At 42.9% G+C, this 5,257-nt stretch overlaps 1 non-coding gene across 1 annotated transcript; it reads right to left on the bottom strand.

Moving 5' to 3' along the window:
* Positions 1–4,844: 4,844 nt before the first annotated feature.
* Positions 4,845–4,951, bottom strand: LOC122075032. The gene has a single exon (XR_006139168.1). It is a non-coding gene; the product is annotated as a small nucleolar RNA R71 (small nucleolar RNA).
* Positions 4,952–5,257: the final 306 nt, after the last annotated feature.

Below are 5,257 nucleotides of genomic sequence, written 5' to 3'. Positions count from 1 at the left end.
CCCTTGAATGTAGAAGTGGATGTGTACACGTTTCCGGGTGCATTACTTGACTGTGCCGAGCCAAGGCGATAGGTTGGTTGAGTCGAGGTGACTAATAGCACAGCCTAATGGAGGGCCGAGGTGGCAGCACGACCTTATGGGGGCCGAGGTGGTAGCACGGCCTGATGGATGGCCGAGGTGACAGCACGGCCTGATGAGATACCGAGGTGGCAGCACGGCCTGATGAGATACCGAAGTGGCAACACGGCCTGATGAGATATCGAGGTGGCAGCACAACCTGATGGAGGGCCGAGGTGGCAGCACGACCTGATGGAGGGCCGAGGTGGTAGCATGGACTGATGGAGGGCTGAGGTGGCAACACAGACTGATGGAGGGTCGAGGTGGCAGTATGGACTAATGGAGGGCCGAGGCGGCAGCACGACCTGATGGAGGATCGAGGTGGAAGCACGGCCTGATGGAGGGCCGAGGTGGCAGCATGGCCTGATGGAGGACCAAGGTGGCAGCACGACCTGATGGAGGGCTAAGGTGGTAACACGGCCTGATGGAGGGCCGAGGTAGTGGGTCAGTCCTGTTCAGGTTTGCATACACGCTTCAGCCGTGCTGAGGAATGAAACATATTTTTCCTCATCACTAGCCCCCCACTCTAGCAGTTCGGATCGATCTGCTAGAGCATTTAATTCGATGCAAAACGCGCTACTTCACTTTCTCAGCCGAGGCTGCTCAACGGTTCAAGGACTTAGCTGTCGCTTGTTCAAAGGCGAAGGAGGCAAAGTACCTTTATGGGGAGCCGCACAAGATCACAGGCTGACTAGAGGTTAAGAAGAAAATGGCCCGATCTAAGGAGGTCTGTGCCAATGATGTCGGGTTGATAACTGGAGAGCTGAAACAGGACATTGCTAAGCAGCTCAATGCCAACAGCAACTTGATGAAGGAGAATGATGCTCTCTAAGATGAGTTGTCTGAGACTCAGGGCGTTTGCAAGGAGGAGGAGCTCGCAGCTAGGGTTGGCGAGCTGGAAAGGCAACACCGGGCCAAGCTAGAGGTCAAAGAGATGGCTGAACCCCCAGGCCTGTCAGAAGTTGGTTGACATTAACATTGCTTCGTTTCAGGTCGGCTCGGACGATGCCATTCGGTTCATCCCGAGCAAGATGCCAGGCTACGAGCTGACAAACTATGAGTAGTGCGTTCCCATCCCTGCTACTTTGGTGCAGCTCTGTTGCTTGATCGATGTTGGTGAAGAGGTAATCCGACTCAAAGGATAGCCAAGTGAAGAGCTAGGCCCATGGATTATCCCCCCGAGATTAGCCTTGTATATATATTTTTTTATATAGATGTCTCTTTAGGGAGTGATGTATTTTGAGGGCTTTTTTCCATTTTTTTGATGAATGGAAAATTTGTTTTGTTGTCATCTCTCAGCATTCTTGTGCTTCTTTCTTTATTTTCTTGTCCTTTGAGCCGGCTCGAAATGAGTAACTTTTGGAAGAATAAGGACTAGTACAGCTGTCTGAGTGTGGCTCCGTTCCCTATCTGAGCTCGGAATTGATCTTCCATGTCTAGCTTATGAGCTCTTGAGGTGCCAAGCCTAGGACTAGCCATAGGGGTGCCGAGCTGGGGATTGATCTTTTGAAGTGCCTTGGGTTAAGGTCTTTTGTGGTGCCGAGTTGTGGCTGGGGCTTGCATGCTTTATTGCGTAAGGTCTTGAGTTGCCGATCCGTGCTCGGGCTTATATGCTTTAATGTGTAAGGTCTTGAAGAGTTGAGCCATGCTTTGGCTTACATGCCTTAATACGTAAGGGCTTAAGGTGTCGAGCCGTGCTCGGGCTTGCATGCCTTAGTGCGTAAGGGCTTGAGGTGCCGAGCTGGGGATCGGGCTTGCATGCCTTAGTGCGTAAGGGCTTGAGGTGTCGAGCTGGGCTTGGGCTTACATGCCTTAGTGCGTAAGGGCTTGAGGTACCGAGTTGGGGCTTGGGCTTGCATGCCTTAGTGCGTAAGGGCTTGAGGTGTTGAGTTGGGCTTGGGCTTGCATGCCTTAGTGCGTAAGGGCTTAAGGTGTCAAGCTGGGCTCGAGCTTGAATGCCTTAATGAGTAAGGGCTTGATGTGCTGAGCTAGGTTCGGGCTTGCATGCCTTAGTGCGTAAGGGCTTGAGGTGCCTAGCTGGGGCTCAGGCTTGCATGCTGATGAGCACATTTATGTGTGAAATCTAGGGTAGTAAAACATGCATTTTACATATTTAGAATGGAGCTACCTTGGGTTTTATTCTCTTTTTGCAGGTTTTATATTTTCAAGGCCTTAAGGACTATCGGGTGCTATATCTTCAATTTTACACGTAAAGAGGTCCTATTTCTTTTCATGATTGCAAAGAGGACGAAATTCTGAGCAAGATGGATGTGTTCAATTAAAAGTACACATTCGTTTGGTCACCCGTACAAATAATTATTCTTTTAGGCCAGAAAAAGAATAATGGATCAGAACTGACCAGAGATGCAGAACCAGCCCGTTTGCAATTGTCCCAGAGGTACAAGGAATATTTTAAATGCCAACAAGGATCGATGGACCACATCCTTAATTGATTGAAGATTCATTTTTGGTAACAACAACTACCTAGTGTAGTTGGTGAGCTATGGTGTACAAAATTCCCTTGCTCACCAAGAGGTCTCAAGTTCGAATCTCATGGTTGTTTTTTTTAAAGAATTTTGTTGAAGATTTCCTGCTTTATCGTGAAAGCAAGAAGAGAAAGAAGAAAAAAAAAAAAAGGAAAGGAAAATCGTGGAAGCAAGAAGGGAAGAAAAAAAAGGGAGAACCAAAGATTGTCCAAATCTAAAAAAATCGTCCCTTGGAGGGAGAAAAAGAAGAAAAATAAATTAGAAAAAAAAAAAGGAAAGAAAATAAGCAAAAAAATTATGGGAAATTTATTTCTCTCTTCTCTCTCCTCCACCTTAGCACTTTTGGTCTCAAAAGATCTCACAATTAATTGTGGGTTTCTCTCTTTTAGGAAAGAGAAATTTGTTACTCTACCTCCCCATTCCCTATAAATACAACTCATGTTAGAGGAGGAAAGACAATTCATTCTTCTTCTAGTTTTTTTTAGTTGCTCTCTCTTTCTCTTGCTCTCTCTTTAGTTCTAGTTCTTCTCTATTTTTGCTTTAATCACTTTTGTAATAGTTTTTTTTTATGTCAATTAATGCAAGCACTTTTTTATTTTTATTCAGCCTTTTTATGTTTATGATTTATGCAATTGAGTTGTAATTTTTTAAGTTATAGTTCTAGGCTTAGATCTAGGTGACAAGATCACGAGCCGTGGAGCAATTGTTTTTCAAGTTCAAGCATTGATTCAAGTAAGTAGGCTCCTTCAGTAGTCTTCTCTCCCCCCTCTCATTCCCTCTTCTGACTACCTTTTCTTTCTTAATTTAGGATTTTTATTTTCAGTCGTTACATTATTGTTATCCCTTTCCCCCAAGGTTCATGGCTAGTGTATGTGTTGGCTTTGCCCCTCCTAGCCATAGAACCATCAATTTATTGCTTTTATTTTAATTGTCTCCCTTTCCCTAAAGCCAAGTAGAGAAACCCTTGTAAGAGTGACTCTCTGGTCAAGTAGGGAAGCTCATATTATGATGCATCCCTCGGGCTAAGTAAAGAAACCTACTTGTGAGTCTCTCTCTAGCTTTATTCCATTTCTTTTACTTTATTTTTATTTCAGCATTTTTTTCCTTTATTTATTATTATTTTTTTTTAATTACGTGGGTTGTTTATTTTCAGTTATTTATTTATTTAATTTTAATTGCGTGGCTTGCGTCTTTAAATTCTTAGATGACGAATGGTTATGACGTTATTTTAGATACATATGTTTAGGATGGTAATTAGAATTAGATCACAATCATTAATCGGTTCACTTTCGCATTATTAAAAGAAATAAAAAAATAAAGTGGCTGTTCTCCCTGTGTTCGACCTGTAGCTACACTGATCCGTACGCTTGCGGTTACATTTTAAATCTCAAACAAGTTTTTGGCGCCGTTGCCGGGGAGACAGTTCCATGTTATTTTTCACTTTCTTTTGGTAAATCGGAGTGTTTTGTTTGCTTTGTTTTATATTTTTCCTTTTCTTTTATTGAATTCCTGAGAAGAACAACTTGCAATAATAGTTGTATCAGTGGAGGTCGCCATGCCTCACAGTATGATAAAGACAGGTTTTGCCCTGTAGCAGTACCTCAGGAATTGACCTGAGCAACCCCGGATCCCTGCCGGTAAGCTCCCAAAAAGCAAAAAAAAAATAAAAAAAATTCAAAAAAAAATCATCAAAAAGTTTTGCTATCCATTCTTTTGTGCTTGTCTTACTTTAGTTGTGGGAAGTTTTTCTGTTGCATGAGTGTTAAGTGGGTACGTAATACTAAGAATCGGTTAGAAAGAAGAGATCCAACAAGTAGTGACCCTATACGTTTGCTCTCTTTAAAACCCTTCAATATGGGAGACCAACAGCAAAACCATTCACCTAAATCTCTGAAAGATAGGTTCTACCCTGCTAGAACAGCCCAACCTTCCTGCATAGTTCTACCACAAGCCCAGGGTAATAATTTTGAACTCAAATCTCAATACATCACTATGTTGCCCCACTTCCATGGGTTGACCTCTGAGGATGCATACCTATTTCTAAGAGAATTTGAAGAGGTATGTATTCTAATTAAGATCCAACAGCTTTCTGATGATGCTGTTAAGCTTAGGTTTATCACTTTTGCATTGAAAGACCAAGCTAAGAAGTGGTTGTATGGGTTACCCACAAATTCCATAACCTCATGGGAACAGTTCACAATTGTCTTCCTTAAGAAGTTTTTTCCAACTCACAAGACCAATAAGCTTAGAAGTGATATCCTTCAGTTTAGGCAAAAACCTAGTGAGTCATTTTCCAAACTTATGGAGAGATTCAAGGATCTACTCCAAGAATGCCCTTACCATGGCCTAGATCTATGGCATTTATGTCAAATAATTTATGAGGGTATTGATCACCCAACTAAATAAATGATAGAGTCTATGTGCCCTGAGGGATTCACATCCTTTACAGATGAAGGAAAGGCATGAGAATTCTTACTTGACTTAGCTGACAAAACCCGTGAGTGGGAATCAACCCAAGAGAGTGAAAGAACCATAGGAGGAAAAGGATATTTTGTGGATGGGATAGTAGCCAAGGAAGCCCATTTGGATAGCCTAACCAAGAGGATTGAGGCTATTGTTCCTAGAGAGCCATCATCAGTCAATTTGGTTAAGAT

This window comes from Macadamia integrifolia, chromosome 3, assembly GCF_013358625.1.
Source record: "Macadamia integrifolia cultivar HAES 741 chromosome 3, SCU_Mint_v3, whole genome shotgun sequence".
Classification (NCBI taxonomy): domain Eukaryota; kingdom Viridiplantae; phylum Streptophyta; class Magnoliopsida; order Proteales; family Proteaceae; genus Macadamia; species Macadamia integrifolia.
This window is presented reverse-complemented; position numbering and strand designations above follow the sequence as displayed.